At 34.2% G+C, this 18,514-nt stretch overlaps 1 protein-coding gene across 1 annotated transcript in view; it reads right to left on the minus strand.

Moving 5' to 3' along the window:
• LOC145689801 (uncharacterized) overlaps positions 1-17,916 on the minus strand; it is a 252,656-nt gene extending 234,740 nt beyond the window's left edge. Inside the window, exon 1 of the mRNA XM_081764007.1 lies at positions 17,786-17,916. The gene's annotated coding sequence lies outside the window, so the exon portion shown is untranslated. The remainder of the gene's footprint in view (positions 1-17,785) is intronic.
• Between the last annotated feature and the right edge of the window lie 598 nt (positions 17,917-18,514).

The following is an 18,514-nucleotide window of genomic DNA, read 5'->3' on the forward strand; positions in this document are numbered from 1 at the left end:
AAGAAGGAACACATTGCCCATTTAATCGGCGGTTAAAATTCTCTTCACGGACTCATGTGAGATGTTTAGTTCTTCGAAAAGCTCTCGAGTATTTATTCACCTGTTTTAACAAATCATTTGTGCTTTTTATTGCACATTTTCAACTGTTTTTGACGTCGAAGGACGTCTCGAACGATGCTGGTTTTCAACCGACTCCTTGTCGCTTTTGCATCACTTACACAGTGTTCGAAGTGGGAAAAAAGCAGAGGCGGTATGGTATACCACCGCATACCGTCTCACTTCGACCACTGTTTATACCACTTGTGAACAGTTTTCAATCCACTGATTCATCGCTTTACACTGATTTTGACATTTCATGAGCTTCTTTGGCACTATTTTTTGCAGCTTAGAACAGAATTTAATGTTGGCGCGGGTCCTCGCCCTTTTGCCTTTGGAAGGCAACTAACATGTCACAACTCGTTCATAGTATAAAATCTATAAATTGATAAAGTGGTTGTACGAACATAATGTAGAGCATTTATCAACGTTTAAAGATACTTAAGTCATTACATTTACTCCAATAATAAATATGGTTTAAATGTTATTATATTACACCATTCGTGGACCTCTTGTAACGCGAAAAGATTCCGATAGCTTCTACATGAAATTAAGAAAAAAAACTCAAGGCATAAATTTTGTACAGTCAGCGACAAAATTTCTTTCCGTTTGATGAAATTAGTTTCGTAAATACCTTCCTAATTGAAGGACCATTTGAGTACAGTTTTCAGTAAATTAGAAAGAATGTAAATTTCTGTACGTTCCAGCCTTTGAAACTCGGTGGCATGGTGTACATTTCACCATTATTCCCAAAATTTATTTTACCAAACGGAAAGAACTTTTGTCGCTGACTGTACATACAAAACGAGATGAGAAAAGGTTTGCGCCGAGATCAGAAAGAATTCTTCGAGAATCGAGACGAGACGAGAGTTCTACAAAACATTTACATTGTAAAAAAATTCATAGGTAAATTTACAAAAAAACGTTGGCAATCTTTGCCACTCCTATATGTAAATCAATTTACATCTATAAAGTAAAATTACTAATGGTGTAAAATTACATTTTAATCAATAAAATTTCATGCTTTCTTATAAATTTACTGTAAATTTGTAAAATAACCCAGCAAATTTTGTAATTTATTCTAAGAAAATGTATATCAACTTACAAAATAAAGGGTAAATGATTTTAAATTATATTCAGTGTACGAGACGGGAAGAGTAAACCTTAGGATAACACTACTCTTAAGGAGAAGTCACATGAATTAAAAAAAAAAAAAAAAAAAAACCAATAAGAACATAAAGTAGACGAAATAGGCCACCTCAGTTATGAAGGACACCACATTGGTAGAGCTTATCTTTAAATACATGATTATTTCACAATTTTGGTTGTGAGATCAGTGATATATAACCTCTGGAAGAATTTATGAAGAAAATGTACTATGAAGTATTTATGTTCGCAGACAAACCTGTTACACGTATTTAACCTAAAAACACTAAATACACATAAATTCACGTAATTCCCCCTACGTAATGTCAATAGCTAAGCGTATAAGGAAGATTAAAAAAAAAATTATGAAACCGTTTTTACATCGCTATATATTTGACTGGTGTCACCATTGACTAGAATACGTGTGTGTCACCCAAGTACATCTCTTATGCAATACTTGACTTAAACAGGTGACGAAACGAGCAATCGTCATATCAAATGTTTATTTGACAGCTACTTTTATGAATAATATATTATTTATAGGGTTAATAAAAGTCGAAGAAATTGAGTTATAAATAAGAGGTAGCCATGATAGTGATACGGTGTTAGCTTCACTTCGTTTTTTATCAGTGATGTATCAATTCTTTCTTTTTGATATGCATTCAGGCAATAAGACGATCGGACTGACTAAAACCGCAAGAAAAGACAAAGTAAGAGAAATTAAGAGATGTTTCAGGCTCTGTTTTGGTTTGCAAATCGGTGGTTCTATTTTGAATTTCAGATTGACTTCAACATGTATACAAAAGTTGACCTTTCCAACAACAACAAAATCTCTTCAGCATGACTTTATTCATTTTAATACTAGTATACTAATTCTATGAATAGGCCTAAGAAAACTCAAAGCAATTCATCTTCGCAGAAACAAGATCTCACCATTGGATCTTAATTTAAATGAGACATGATTGTTGTTACCCACTTTATTAAGCTTCTGCTTTCTGTTATTCTTCCTCGTTCTTGGTGGTTCTCATAAAGTTTTCGTATTCGTCCAATGTATTTATCAAATTTTAATCAAACTTAACCGTAACGGAGTACTTGACATGCTTAATAATATTAGTACCGTACAAGTTGAAATAGGTTAAACTGCGTTTCCTAAAGAATTCATATTATCCCCTCTAAGGTTGTCAACAATACAAGAGTTGAGGCTATCTTGTTTCGAAAGGGCAACATGAAAGTGATGTCTCGAAAAGTGTTAAGTGTGTTTCTATTGGTAGAACTCTGCCTCCTTTCATATCTCTTCAAGAAAATGCTGTCTCGTCTCGAAAGTAATCCTAATCATTTCAGATAACTGAGCAGAAACTTATATAATCATCTCGGGTTGCAAGCCAACGTTTGCTATCTTCCTCACCTCAACTGAAACAATGATCTCACATGATGTTTTAACGAAAGAACTTAATGAAGTGTTTACTGTTCAAAGATCTTGTAGTTCATACATATAGTTAATTCATTATTCTTTACTTCTATAATGAGATTTTACGTGTGATTTTCAAGTTACCCATTCCAAGATAATAACTTGTTAGTTGTTTTTAAGACATATAATACATTTCCCAAAAAGAATCTCTGAACCCTTTTAAGCATACAATAATACATCACCAAATTCACCACCAACTATCACCAAATTCCTACACAAATTAATACAAATACAACTACTAGACACAAAATACCGCCGGAATTCGTCGTTATATACAGGCTAATCACTGTTTTGTTGAGAGATCTCTACACCTGAAACTATTGTTTAATTCGAATAGGTAATTTCATAGTAAAATAATTGTGACTCGAAGTACTAAAATCAATAATAATCACTTAACAATAATAAACAACATAATTTGGTTGTTCCAAACTTGTCAATCTAAATTTTGAGAACAGATTTTTTTTTATAACCTTTTCTTTCACTCAAACTTTTCATTATCAAATTGTATGTAACCGGTGATACGTACAGATAATTACATTTTTTTAAATTTTTGCTCACAACATCTTACGGAAAGTTTCAGGGACGGATCCAGGACCGTCTTCTGGGGGGGGGGGTTATCATACTGCTACTTTTAGGGGCTCCAAACTTTGGGATGGGTTTTATTTATATATATATAAAATAAAAAAATCCTCTTCTAGGGGAAGCGATCGTTCCCCCCAGATCCGCCCCTGGTTTATGTAATATAATATTTCCAATACAAAGTGACATAAGGCACTCACTGCTATTGCTATCACCTTTAAAATATAGCCTACATATTTTCTAATAGTTCAAGTAAGATTTTTTTGAGTACTGACAGTTGGACTTCGCTTGATTTGGTTTGGCTTTCTTTGTAGCATTTTTAGTTCAATAAGTCAGTACGATTTAAGTGAATCATCTACTCGACTCAGCTTAAAATGATTGAACCGTTTGTATCACTGCTTAATCTTACTAATTTGATATAGAGACTTTGATATTTTTCATAAAACTTGATTGAGATAATACATATGATCAAATCCCAAGAATCGTCTACCTGAGATATCTCCAAATCTTTGTGTTTATCTCATCAAGCCAACTTTGAGAAGTTACATGTGTTCATATCCTTGTGCGGACATTTTCCAAAAATATGCCTCTATCTCATCAAGTTAACTTAATGCTGCTTATTTTCATTTTTTTTTTTTTTTTTAGTTTGTTCTCAATAGTTTATCTTCCTTTATGGGATTAAGTAATCACGTTAAATAACCAAAGATGGACAAAAACTCAGGTGTAAAAGGCTTAACATATCTCTTGTACTAAACGTGCCATGTTTGATATCCGGCAAAGCAAGTTTTTAATAGAGGATTGCATCCGCCGCGATTCTTCCTTTCCCTACCATATTTTACATTCCACCAAATCTTTCATGGTATTAATTATCACTTTCCTTTAGCATAAAGGAACATAATCGTAGGACTTCAGGTAAATAAAATAAAATCTTTAGTTTATTTCCACCAATGCAGTCAATTCATTCAATGTCCTTATTTCAGTTCTCTTACATGAGACCATATTTCATTAAAAACATGTCATAAAATACGTCACATGTTCTTCACGCATCCATACACTTTGTAATATAATAAACATTACGTACTGTACATTAGCACATCGTATTCCGTATTACAGCGATTAAACCTCAGCGTAATTGAACTACTTTTGTCCTTCGCAAGCATTAGAGGTGAAGGCACTGTGCGTGTGAACAAAATGTTTTAAATGGTTTAACAAAACTATAAAAGGCGTTATTTCCAAGGTCTTACGCATCCTTTACACAAACTCACTCTCACATTAACATAAAAGTCTAAATAGATAGTTTATTCTTCAGAAGGTCACCAACGAAGCTTAAATTATGAATATGCATACAAAAGAGTGCACTATCCGGAAAGGTGAATAATGAGCACCATTGACTAAATTAGTGGAATTATGGTACACAGTTCGAAATGTGTATTATATACTCGTTGAAAGGTTGAGAGCCAGAATGAGCCATCTGTGCCTGAGACCGAAATGGAGTGCAGTTACTGTATTGTGACATGTTAAATATTAATTAGAGGAAAGCTGTATTGATTCAAAGTTCTTTCTTTCTTTCTTCATAACATTCAAAATAATGAACAAAGGAAAATTATCAAAATTTGGACTGCATAGAAGCCTATTACTAAATACACACTACTGTGTAAAAGAAAATGACCATTGTGAGATATTATTCATTACGTGATTTCACCATAAATCATAATCACAAACATTGACCACCCTGATGTTTTATCCGATACTGAAAAACTATTGCACTTTATCATTAGGATAGGATGTTTTTTTCCTCGAAACCTCTTTTCGAATATCTTTAAAAGTTGACAGCTTGTCCCCTGATTATGGATTTCTTATGTGCATTAAATATCTGATAAAAATAAATGAGCATTACTCTACTGACCTTTGAAGTATAGGTATAGGTAATTTTTAGCCACTTTCAGAAAAATTGCTGTAAATTGTCATTGAGCTTGGATGAATTATTTTACTTGATTGAGTTTAGGAAGAAGGCTGTGGATAAAATTAAAGTTCTTTCGTCTCTCTGTCACACAGTTACGCTATCGAAAAGAGACTAATTCTAGGGGTTTTCGTTATACGTACTGATCTTAACTTAGCTAACCGAGAAGTCATTACTTAATAAGTAAATTAGTTTAATATATAATATTTCATTTCAGCTACGAGGCTATATGAGTGTACAATTTAATGTGGACTCTAAACCAGCATATACTTTCAGTGGGAATCGAATCCGGGTACTCTCGTACCGAGAATGAAAACGCAAATCACTAAGCTATTTTACTGGAAAATATCTATAGATCTCACAAGTAAACCTTACGTTTGGGTGAATCGAGTTGCTGACTGAGACACATATGAGAAAATAGTACTAAATGTGGTCAGTATTTCAGTGAAGTTGTAGGTGCGAAGCTCCAGGGGTTTAGGAGATACAGCTACCAGAACATCACATGGAAGTACAGAATAGTCTTCATACTGTTGGAGGTAAAAGCTCTGTAAGACCTCTTGTAACGGCAAAAGGTGAATAACAAATATATGGGTACATATTAGGACTAGGGGGAAGTCATGTAGTAAGGATATTCCTGACGGCGGCCATCTTGAAATCCGCCATTTTGAATTAAGGTTAGTTTTTAAAATAGGAATAGGGTCATGTGATACATGATTTAAGGCGCAAATTTAATCAGAAGAACAATGGTGACGTTAATTTTGACTTACGCGCAATTGGTAAAAAGTTACAGGGAAATTAAATATTGTTGCAGCATATTAGTTAGTTCTTTACCCCACCTTGTAAATTTTGAGTTAATTATAATAATTAAATAAAAAGCAGGTGGATAAATATTAGGTCTATGGTAAGAGTTGCCTTGATGGCGGCCATGTTCAAATCCGCCATTTTGAATGCGCCAAGTGTAGCTCGTTTGCCTTTGTCAGGTGTGCTCACTCTGAGCAGAGCATTTGTGCAATTCATGCACTCTTTTCTGAACTGCATATTGATTGTACTAATTGAGTACTTTTCTGGAAGAAAGACCCAAGTTCAATTATGACTCAATTCCACTTTGGTCATTTTTCCTTAAATTAGCAACTTGTTTATGCGATAACAAATGCTGGTTAATGGCAAAGCAAAAATGGTTATACCGTTGGATTTATGATAAAATTTGCTATTAATAAGGTGTCAATGTTATGCGTTTTGTTTAAAACTTTTGTCTGATTCAAAATGGCGAATTTGAGCATGGCTGCCATCAGGGCAACTCTTGCCATAGACCTAATATTTATCCACCTGCTTTTAATTTAATTATTATCATTAACTCAAAATTTACAAGGTGGGGTAAAGGACTAATAAATATGCTGCAACAATATTTAATTTCCCTGTAACTTTTTACCAATTGCGCGTAAATCAAAATTAACGTCACCATTGTTCTTCTGATTAAATTTGAGCCTTAAATCATGTATCACATGACCCTATTCCTATTTTAAAATCTTAACCTTAATTCAAAATGGCGGATTCCAAGATAGCCGCCGTCAGGTATACCCTTACTATATGACTTCCCCTGAGTCCTAATATGTACCCATATATTTGTTATTCACCTTTTGTCGTTACAAGAGGTCTTACAGAGCTTTTACCTCCAACTTTATGAAGACTATTCTGTACTTCCATGTGATGTTCTGGTAGCTGTATCTCCTAAACCCCTGGAGCTTCGCACCTACAACTTCACTGAAGTACTGACCACATTTAGTACTACTTTCTCATATGTGTCTCAGTCACCAACTCGATTCACCCAAACGTAAGGTTTACTTGTCAGTTGGAGTACCAGTACCTGTAGCTCTTATTTGACTTAACTAAGGACTATGCGTGAGTTGATATCTTAACATGATGTTTTGTTAAAACGAAATGAATTCTACAGGTACTTCTCGTGTGACATGTATGCTAAAAGAGATTGGTAATATGTGCAATTGAATTTCGATCATGTAGTAATGATACCGAAAAGAAATCCAGATATAAGAAGATTTGGATCGGACCATGCTTCCTTCATATCCAGAAGTGAATCTTCAGTCTCTTTATGATCTTATATGTCTCATGTGCTGCAGTTCTTGAAAGAGCCATTTAATTCTTGAATATTATATGGAAAGAATTTAAGAAATAGCTTTGATGGGTATGGTGTTTCTGAATATTCTCGAGCTTCCTTTTTTCTTTTGTACAATGGTTACTTTTTCGTCGTCAATCAATTTTACTCATTATCCATGTTTTTCAGCAAACATACCATACGGTACCTGTAGGAATTAAACTATTGAATTCATTTCTCTTCGCGAGAAACATCACGTTAAGAAACCAACTTGCGTATGGCCCTTGGTTAAGCCAAACAATGAAATCTTTAGTTTAACATTGCCCTTTAGGTAAATGGGACGGATGATTAATAAAGGTAAATGATTACGAAACAATTGATAGAATAAGAATGTGGGAGGAAGGGGAGGAACCCAAGAAAATCCAAGAACACAAAATCCCATAAATCCGGATCGAATCAGGGACTTCTTCAGGGACCAAGGGTAAGCGCTGTACCACATTAAAAAAAAACAGCTTCCTTACACTTTTGAATAATACCAGTCACCAGAGATATGAACAGTTAAAGACGCCCAAGCTCTTCTGAGAGACTTGAACCCAGATGGGTTTCGTTTCACGAACATCAGCCAAACGCTTCAGACCGCTCGACCAAGTCACACGGATTCTGATCCACCATGGCTGCTTAAGATCTTTATTTCAAGATAATATACTAAAGTGTTCTCTGTATGATTGTGGAGATTCGGCCTTTTAAAGATAGATAGCGAGGATTTTTGAACAGGACTGTACAAATTAAGGTTAATACTATACAAAAATCTGAGCTTTGTATATAGTAACAACAATCCTTACTAGCTTGATTAAGAACAGAATGGAATCTACTAGTGATGTTTTGTGGATTTCTTAAGCCATAAAGTCACCTAATTAAGTGGAAATAAAATAAGGTGTTACAAAGTGATTTTTATTGACCTGTTTGACGCCAAACAATATAATAATTAATTTGTAGAAATATTTCTTGACAATGTAAAATATTTCGATGACATTATCTATCTTATTATAGACTAGCCGAAATACCCGTTTTTCACAGGGAAAGAATAGATTCATGGACAGCATTTGAACCCCTTTCCCCCATTGGGATAAACATTTCAATTAAAGTTTAATGATAAAAGCCTATAAAATAATCTATTTTGGCATATAATTTTGAACATCCTATCTACTTAGTATGTGACCTTTAATTAAGTTACCAGAACAAAAATCTAGCTTGAGGACTAAATATGTTTCAAAAGTCATTTCAAGCGGATCAGCCGCTTTCCCGTGATGCGATCACAAACAAGAGATAATGCGATCGATTTCCATGAGGCAAAAAAAATGAAGAAAATGCTTCCTTCCTCCCTTAAAACAGCAAATTTCAAAGACTGAACTCAAAGGAAATGAAATATTTCAGTTTTATGTCCCACAGTTATGCTGGCTAGGCTAAAGGAGAGGAGATGATGAGAAATGAATGCGATGGAGGAATGAATAAAGTGGGACGAAACGAGACAACCCCAAGGACTCGCACAACACGGTGTTTGTCCACCACAAAATCCATTTGGTGCGATCTGGGATCGAACCAGGGACCCCCACGCGCCAGAGGTGAACGAAATTTCAAAAATTGTGTGAGAGTATGTGCCATCTTATTTTTAATGATGAGTTTGTAGATCGAGTTTCATATTCCTAACTTGAGGGGCTTGCGAGATACTCTATTTTCCACATAAATTTTGATCCCCTCATATCTCCCATAGATAAGCCTTCGAATCAATGTGATATGATTTTTTTTTAAAAAAAAATAGCTCGATGTGGGAAAGAACTATATTCCAAAATTCATTTGAAACTGCTCAGTGGTTTCCCGTGAGACAACTACGAACATCAGACAATGTTTCTTTCAATTTGGCGAAAAAATAGATAAAATCTGCCTCCCCTTAGAACGAGAATTTTCAAAAACACTTGGGTATACGCGTACATGTCGTCTATTTATAATGAGGAAAAATTAAATGAAATCTATGAGTTTTACGTCCTACGCTTATGCCGGTTAGGCTAAAGGAGACGGTGATTATGAGAAATGAATGAAATGGTGAAATGAAGAAAGTGGGAGGAAACGGGAGAACCCCGAGAAAATCCACGCACACGGTGTTTGTCCACCACAAAGTTCACTTGGCGGGGCTGGAATCGAACCCGGGACCCCAAGCCCCAGAGGTGAACGCTCTACCACTGAGCCACCGAGGCCCCTTATTTATAATGAGGAGTTTATGTGCCAAGCTTCATCTTCCTAATTTAAAGGGCTCATGAGATATTAAATTTTCTCAATAAATTACACCCCTACTCCTCCCTTAAGATACTCATGTTAATCAAATAGACAAGATAAAAAGTCAGTTCTAGGTAGATAATAACTATATTTCAGAATTCGTTTCAAACGGTTAAGCTACTTTGCTATGATTCGATCATCTACAAGGTCAGTTAGTTTCATTTTTATATATTACCAGATAGCATTTTATTAGAAATAGAAAAAAAAATACAAATAAATTTTAATGTTATTTGATTTTACCGATATTTGAAAATAAAACTATAATCAGAAGCATTTTAGCAATATTTTAAAACTGATTATAAGTATATACTAACAAAGAACCGAAATGAAATGGATATATCAAGTTGGGATGCATGAGAGATAGAAGCACAAACGTATAAGTTTTGTATTTCTCATGTAATATCGATTTTGCTTTTTCGTATTCTTTAAATACATACATTTGCAAGAGTAATATGTGATCTTTTCTTTATTGTCTACTATACGTGCTTAATGTTATTTTATTGGCATGCGAGAAAATGTTTTCAATCATCAACCAGTATCGTTCTCTCACTTAATTTTTATACAACACTTACCTAACTCACGAAATTCCGTGATAGATAGAGAGAATAAAAAGTAGGCCATGATGTATTTTACAGAGAGTTCCTACATATATTTGCTGTTTTCAATCCACACAAATACAGCAACCTCAAGTTTTTACACCTAAATTGGAGATAGTACAGTATACGATATCCGTGTATACGCACAATGGTAGGCAGCCAACATTTACGAACAATAATTTAAGATTATGTCCTATTGAAATTTTTGTTGCCGATTTCAACCTAAGCGATTAGTCTGAAACTTAGAAGTATTTTTTCTTCTTCTCCCGTTTCAAGTTACTATAATACCAGCTTAAGCATAAAATGCAGATCTAAGGCAGATGGTTCCATAATTTTTCGTTGCCACTGTAAATTATAATACCAAACGATAATTTTAAAAAATGTGTGTAACCTTCCCGAAATTTCCTATAATAATTTTTAGTCTAATTAATAACTTTAAGACTTGAACTATTTTTTTTATATATATATAAAGTAGAATATATAGAATATATTGTACATTGTTTATTAACTTTTATTTAGTTATTATCAAAATTTTGGTAAGGATCTACAGGATCTGAAGGGATCTAGAACGGCATTTTACACTGAAACATACAGGTTTTACAATAATAACAATACGAGAAAAATATCATTTCGAAATTGCGGGGCTTCTATATTAAATATACCATCTCTGCATTCACTAGTGGAACTGAAGAAAACACTGAGAAAAAATCAATGTGGCTGACATCAAGATTCGATCTATTAGATCAAGATATTCCAAACGCAAATACTAACTACAATAGTAGACAAGTATAAAGCCAAATTTTGATACTGTCATTTGTTTACTGGTGTTTTATATGTTGGATCACAAAGGATGTTTAAGAACAATGACAATTGAAGCCATGACTTTCATAATGGCAGGGCCGGATTAAGGGGAGGGCGTAGAAAGGCTATAGCTTCGAGCCTCCAAGTGGACAGGGGCCTCTACTCTGATCAAAATTTCAACTGGCTATCTAAAAAGAATCATCAAGATACAATCATCATCATAAAATCAAATATGACCAAAAATATAGAACATATTCCCTTAACTTTCCTACTGCACTTTCACAGAAATGTATTAGGTGAAGAAATCAGGGGCCACATATTTTTTTCAAGCCCCGGGGCCTCCAGATGGATTAATCCAGCCCTGCATAACGACACAGGTCCAGCTGAAGAGGTACTGAGGAACTCAATAAAAACTGAATATTTGTTAGAAATGTGAACTTGGAAATCAGACTTTTTTATACTTACACTTTTCTGAATAACAAATGTCACTATGTATGAAAAAAAATTTGATTTCCAAGTTCACAGTTCCAACAAATATTCAGTTTTTATTGAGTTTCTCAATATCTCTTCAGCTGGACTTGGGCGGTTATAGAAGTCAAGGCTTCAATTGTTTGTCAAATTATGTTTAGAGACACCTGCAGACAGCACAGTTTCGAGCAATGCAGATTTTAACGTGTAGTACAAGTGACACCATGGTGCGTGGACTTGACTGTGAGAAGCTAATGAGAGTTTATTCAAGGTCATATAGTTGGGAATTGGTATGTTAGTGCATCATCAGATCAACGATTACTATCAGCAAGTAACTATTAACATAATTATAATGCAGTTCTAATGAGACGGAAGACATGCATAAACCGAAAATCATGTCTACCTGGACCAAAGTAATTCCTGAAATGTGTGGTCATCCTAAGTGCAAGGACTTAACCATCTAAAAGTGCCAATGACATCGCAGCCAAGGTTGACAAATAAGCACAAGTCATCCAGCGGTAACTTCACAATGTGAGAATATATCAATGCTCCGTCAAATTGAAGTCTCCCCTTACAAACCCACAAATGACAAGGAAATAATTGGGCCACCAACATGCGCAACAAGCAGAATATTTTTGAAACCATATTAATTCTCCGACGGTCGACAGTGGGTGTGGAACAGGCCATGATTCACTACAATTCCATTAGACTGAAGGGAAATACGGTGGCGTAAGTGTCATGATGTAATATGGAAAAGTAGTCGTAGCAACCTCCTTTAGTGCGATATTGATATTAATGTTACGAAGTGCATCGAGATATTGCAAGATAGATTACTACCCTTCTTTGAAATAGACAAACTGTCGCGAAACTCCATGTAATTCATCAATGATGGTGCACGACGTCATAGAACAAAATTGACCGACCACGCACCGAATGAGGCAAATGGGGTTCAGATATCCCCGGGCTGTAATCCTGTAAGAAATGTTTGGAATCTCCTCCCAACTAAAACTGCATTAACTAATTAAGGCAAATTGTCTTAACTGCAAACAACCATAAAGTTCGGAATGAAGAGTGAATCTTCTATTTGTCTCTATTTCTTTCTTTGCTGTACGCACAGCGTGATATGATATTTCCCAAATAACAAACCAGTGTATTGACATTTCATTCTGCCTCTCATTTTGCAAAACAAATGCTTCTTACGTAACAGCCAATTTGCTAGAGAACTTCGAGCTATTGACTCATGCTGATTTCTACATGGTACACGCTTCGTAGAAAATGCAATTACACTTGTATTGGCAATGTACAGTACACCTCAAATGGTTCACCGGTTCACAAAGTCCGAACAATAGAATTTACCCCCCCCCAAAAAAAAAAAATCTGAGGAAAGCAAGTTTTAGTTAAAAATAATAATTGTACAACAGTTTCGTCAACTAACTAAACCTCTTGGCTTCATCAGACACAGTATAATACAATAGACAGTTGACTCTTAATGTAACATAATCCCTGACAACATTTTGTTATATTAAGAGTCAACTGTCTATTGTATTGTATTATGTCTGATGAAGCCAAAATCCATAGTTAGTTGGCGAAGCTGTTACACAATTATTATTTTTAATTAAAACTTGCTTTGTTCATAGATTATTATTATGATTATTATTATTATGATTATTATTATTATTATTATTATTATGATTATTATTATTATTATTATTATTATTATTATTATTATTATTATTATTATTATTATTATTATTATTATTATTATTATTATTATTATTATTATTATGTGAAGTTACTAAAGTAAAGCAAAGCTAACATGAAACAGATAATCTAATTTCGTTTTCAACTCTACAACACTCGCGTCAAGTGAGGAGCTTGTAGTATCAATGAGTTACTTTTTGGCTTAATAGTTAGCGTCCTTGTATTAAGTACAAATTGAATTCTTAATGAAAGTAATATGATTCGTGTAGGTCTACGTTTCAAATACTCTCGGTGCTGAAAAGAATGTTAAACTATAAACAACCATTCGAAAAATACATTTATTTTCAGACTAGCTGTAAGCACTCCTCTGCCGTCGTTGCCGGATCTTAATTCAGAACCTGGATAGAAAGAGGGGAAGTCAATTGCCAAGATATTTATCCTCTGTTGTTATGTAAACTCGCACATTCAACATGTCATCAGGATTGCATACAGGTTAAGTTGCATGTTCTTGGAAACTGCAAGAAACTTGCAAACATTTTCGTATATATTTTCACCTCTCCATAATTTCCCCCAAGCCGAAAATTAAATAAAATGGCCTAGTACGCGCTTAATCTTATGAACGCCTTTTCTGGGTACAAAATTTGGTAGCTCTAGGTGTCCCCCTTACATGCCAAAAGTTGATGACACACAGATATACAAATACACACACACAGACAGAGAGAGAGAGAGAGAGAGAGAGACTTTCTTACCAGAGACACTTCGTAATATTATTGAAGATGAAACAAAATTAATATTTCATATTACATGTGTATAATTGTGTACTCTGAAAAGAATACAGAAAGTGAAAAAAGAAATAAAGAAAGAAATTAAGTCAATTTACCTATTTAATTTCAGTGTCCCACGATTACGTCCTTGTAGACTAAATAATAAATACTATTTTATATAAATAAAAAAGTAGAGTCACCGTAGTATAAAAAACTATCTCACCCTCATTCTTAAATTAAATCATGTCATGGTACAGTTATTATTGAAACATTTATTTATAAAATATGTACAAAATGGAGCGGCTCGGCGAACTTAATGGTATGTCACATTTTCTAACCTTCAAATAAACTGGGAAAGAAAGTCCAATATTCCCATGCAATTCAATACAATGACACATATCAAACAAACTTCCCCTGGCATCTGCAGGTACATTTCTGAAATTAAAACTACCTACATACTCATCTGTGATCCGATCACAATATATTTAACCTAATAACTCAATTACACTGAAAGAGATGTTTACCATTTTCTTCGCCCAAGTCTTCAATTACAAGAGTTTTTTTAAAAAAAAAAACGATAAAATCCCACACTCCTTGGTGAAATATTTTTATGACAAATAGTTTGTCATATTGTAAGGCTATTAATGAAATGCGAATAAAATTGCATGAGTCATTTTTTATATTAAAAAAAGTCTTTAAAACTCACCTCAAGAGTAAACTATGACTTTCTGATTTTTTTTTCAGAAAACGACATACCACAGACAATTCTTTGTTGTTATACCGTATAATAAGAAATGGGGGTTGTTAATATGATATATTGATTTATAAAAATGTTAAAGCAGTTTTCAAAAAATTTTTTTTTTAAATTTTGATCTTATTGTAATCCCTGTCCCTTTTCTTTCCCAATTCTCTTTCTTTTTCTTTTGTAGTTCAAATTAAAAAAAACACGTGTTAAATTATTTTAAATGAAGAGTCCAAATGCTGAATTTCTTGTCTCTAACTTTCAGAGATTCCGAGATATGGACATTGTCATATAATAATTGCTATCTCTATTCCAATTTCCCCTTCTTCGTCAAATTTCCAACATTTCTTCCTTGGTAGTACCTTACGTCACAAATGCCATACGCTGCCCAAATTTCAATTTTGCTATCTTACGCGGTTTGGCCTAGATGTTGATCAGTTGATCAGCCAGTCATTCACTCACATAATACTTCTTATTGTATATATAGTTTTAATCAATGGAATGTGTACTTGCAACGTTTTTCTTAGATATAAGATACAACAGAAAATTCATTCGAATTAATTTTAGTTATATCTATGAAGTTTAACCCTTTTGCAAAGCAAAGTAACTGTGCTAAATATTGGCCGCCCAGAAAGCACACTAAACGGAGAGCACTGTTGCTTTTTTAAAGTTGGAATTCGAAACTAGATTATACAAGGCGCGGTGGCTCAGTGGTAGAGCGTTCACCTCCGGTGCTTGGGGTCCCTGGTTCGATCACAGCTCGCGCTGTGTGGACTTTGTGGTGGACAAACACCGTGTGCGTGGGTTTTCTCGGGGTTCTCCCGTTTCCTCCCACTTTCTTCATTCCACCATTTCATTCATTTCTCATAATCACCATCTCCTTTAGCCTAACCAGCATAACCGTGGGACGTAAAACTCAAAGATTTCATTTCATTTTAGATTATACAAACTAAAATAAAATGAAGATTTAAAACACCTATGTGAATCAAAATAGTACTAATAATACATTTTGTGTTAAAATAGAACGAATGGTCTTTCCTCTAAGTTCTATGAAAGCAATGTATTGAACTAGATAACACGAATAATAAACAAACTGAAACGTACCTACATGTGGACAGATAGATGCACGTATAATCTTATTTTAAAAAATCTAGTCTTCCATCTCTTTTTGAAAAGCTTTACATTTTTACCTACAGTAGAAATTAAATCAAACAAATGTGGATTTTCTTTCGCCAATTGAGATTTTTATTTAAAGCCAAAAATATTAGAATTTTCTATGTGCAGTTACCAGAATATAGCCTTCTTAAACAAGATGGGTGACCTAAGATTTTTTGAACAAGACTTACATGCAATAATCGAAAGAGAACTTAAGGAAACATGCACCAAAAAGCATAACGTTATAAGTAGTATGTGGGTCATTGATACGATTTTTGTTGGTTATTGTTAGAGCTTTGTATGTCACTGTTGGTGAAGACAAACAACAATAGATCCATTTGCTGTCTAACAGTGTGTTTTAAACATACATCGTACATAAATAAGTAAACAATTTGTTCCCGCAGAATAAAAGCAAATTATTAATTATTATTGGTAATAAATGATATACGTTTTAGCGCCATAGAAACCCTAGTCTGTTTGGAGGTCACGCACTGGTTTTGTGATGTTACACACGTGACTCTAGTCCATCCCTGTGCTGTGTTGCTCACATGAGTTTCCCATTAGACCTCAACGCAGGTATATCATTCCTTTAAAATAATAGAAACATGGATATTAAATTTATCTTCATAGTAACAGATGAAAGAATGTCGTTGAGAATATTCCCGTTCAAGGCTCAGAATAAGTAAATAAATGTAGCAATTTCGAAAATATTAAGGTAGCTAGAGGCATTGAAAATGGACGTAACTGAAAAAATGCAGTCTTACAATAATCAGCTTATATATCCAGTATATATAACTAGCTAGAGATAATATTATTATTCATTCTTTCATCGATCACATCGTAGGGTAAGTTAGTTAGAGATCTAGAGAAGGGAAGTTTTAGATAACGTTTTTTCTATTCACCTCTAGATTCTTCGACTTTATTAATTGGAGTCTTAATGTTTCTTTCCGACACTGAGATTAATGAGACAAGGAACAAAGAATAACGTAATATATTTATTTTACTGGGAGTCGAATTTATGTCTTACGCAACAAAGGCAATGAAGCTTTTTAACTGAGAAATGTATCACATTAAATTCCCTTTTAAAATCAGGATGTGCAAACTACTGCCAAAAACTGAACGTTTCAATTAACTCTTTCTTTTTAAAAAAAAAAGGAAAGAAAGAAAGAAAGAAAGAAAGAAAGAAAGAAAAGAAAAGAAATGCTGGTATCCATTTGCTCTATGTAGTTATATTTCGTTTTGAAATTTCTTAGTTTTGGCAGAATGTAAGACACACTTTAAAACGTTTTTGAATTTTTAATTAGGTTCGAAATTAACTTCGTTTTCCAACAGCAAGACCATATGAAATTGACACTTATGCCATAACGTTGGGTCCGAACCATAAAAATCACCGGAAATCAAAGCCGGTTCTCCTACAGCAAAACCCTAACCTTTAGCCACGAAGGGTTCCTTACGTTCTGGATCATGAATGTATCATGTTCCTTTTTCTTTTTTTTTTTTCTATGAAATGTGTTTCACGATGGTTTAATGTTATTTAGCGATTACATCTGTAACGCAGGTTCACGTGTTCAAATCTTGATTACGCCGATCTGAAATTCCTGCTCGTCATATACCGAAAAGAGGTTTCCTTCTATAGTTTATTCTGATTCATTTTTATAATTTCATTATCTTTTCCACTACAATTTATTTATAATTATCATCCTTACTTCACATTACAGATATTTCAAAATATACCATCTAAATAAAAGAACTTTAAAAAATATAATTTTCCCTTCCTGGTTGCATATTTACGAAGAGTCTGAAAAAAAAAGTAACCGACAGTAGTTATGTAACATTTGACAATCCCATTCTGAAAAATAATCACCTACCTGATATTTCAACCGCGAGCCGGCAGGCAACTGTTTCACTTTCACTGGCTCCTTTCTTTACCACTATCAGCAGCACAACTGCGGAGGATCTTCTGGAGGAAAAGGATTCATCACCTTCGCTCTTCCCTCGCAACCTTACTGAACAGTTTTTGACCATAACGACATCTATGAGTATCAGGTGAAACTACGTTGTTTTCTGTTTAGCAGTGCTGTATGACGAGCTTGCCTTTTTTTTTTTTTTTTTTTTTTCGTCTTGCATGTGTAATTTTCGTTAAGCGGCATCTAGCGGAATTAATATATCTTCATTAAATGATGCAAACTATCAATTAACTGTCTAGAATGGTAGTATAGGACATTATATAGAATGGCGTATATTAAGCATATACATGGGAGTCTTATTTATTGCCTCAGTTTGACCATTTAGTTTTATTTCATTTTCTTATTTAACTTCATGTATTTATTGGATTGTATATCGTTAGTTGAGGCTGAATTTACATATGACGTGGATCTAAAGTCGAGAATGGAATACCAACCATATGGTGCCTTATTCGGAATCAAACAAAAACACACACAGTACCGTGCCGTGGAGGGGCGAGCAGGGTGATGGCCCCGGGCGCGGAAGTAAGGGGGCGCAAAATTCGGGAGGAAAAGGAAAACTGAGGAAAAATTACTTGGAATATATGCATGGGGGCGCCGTCTTATATTTTCGCCCCGGGCCCTGACTTTTCA

The sequence above is a fragment of the Thermobia domestica genome, chromosome 1, assembly GCF_964235325.1.
Source record: "Thermobia domestica chromosome 1, izTheDome1.hap1.1, whole genome shotgun sequence".
Taxonomy (NCBI): domain Eukaryota; kingdom Metazoa; phylum Arthropoda; class Insecta; order Zygentoma; family Lepismatidae; genus Thermobia; species Thermobia domestica.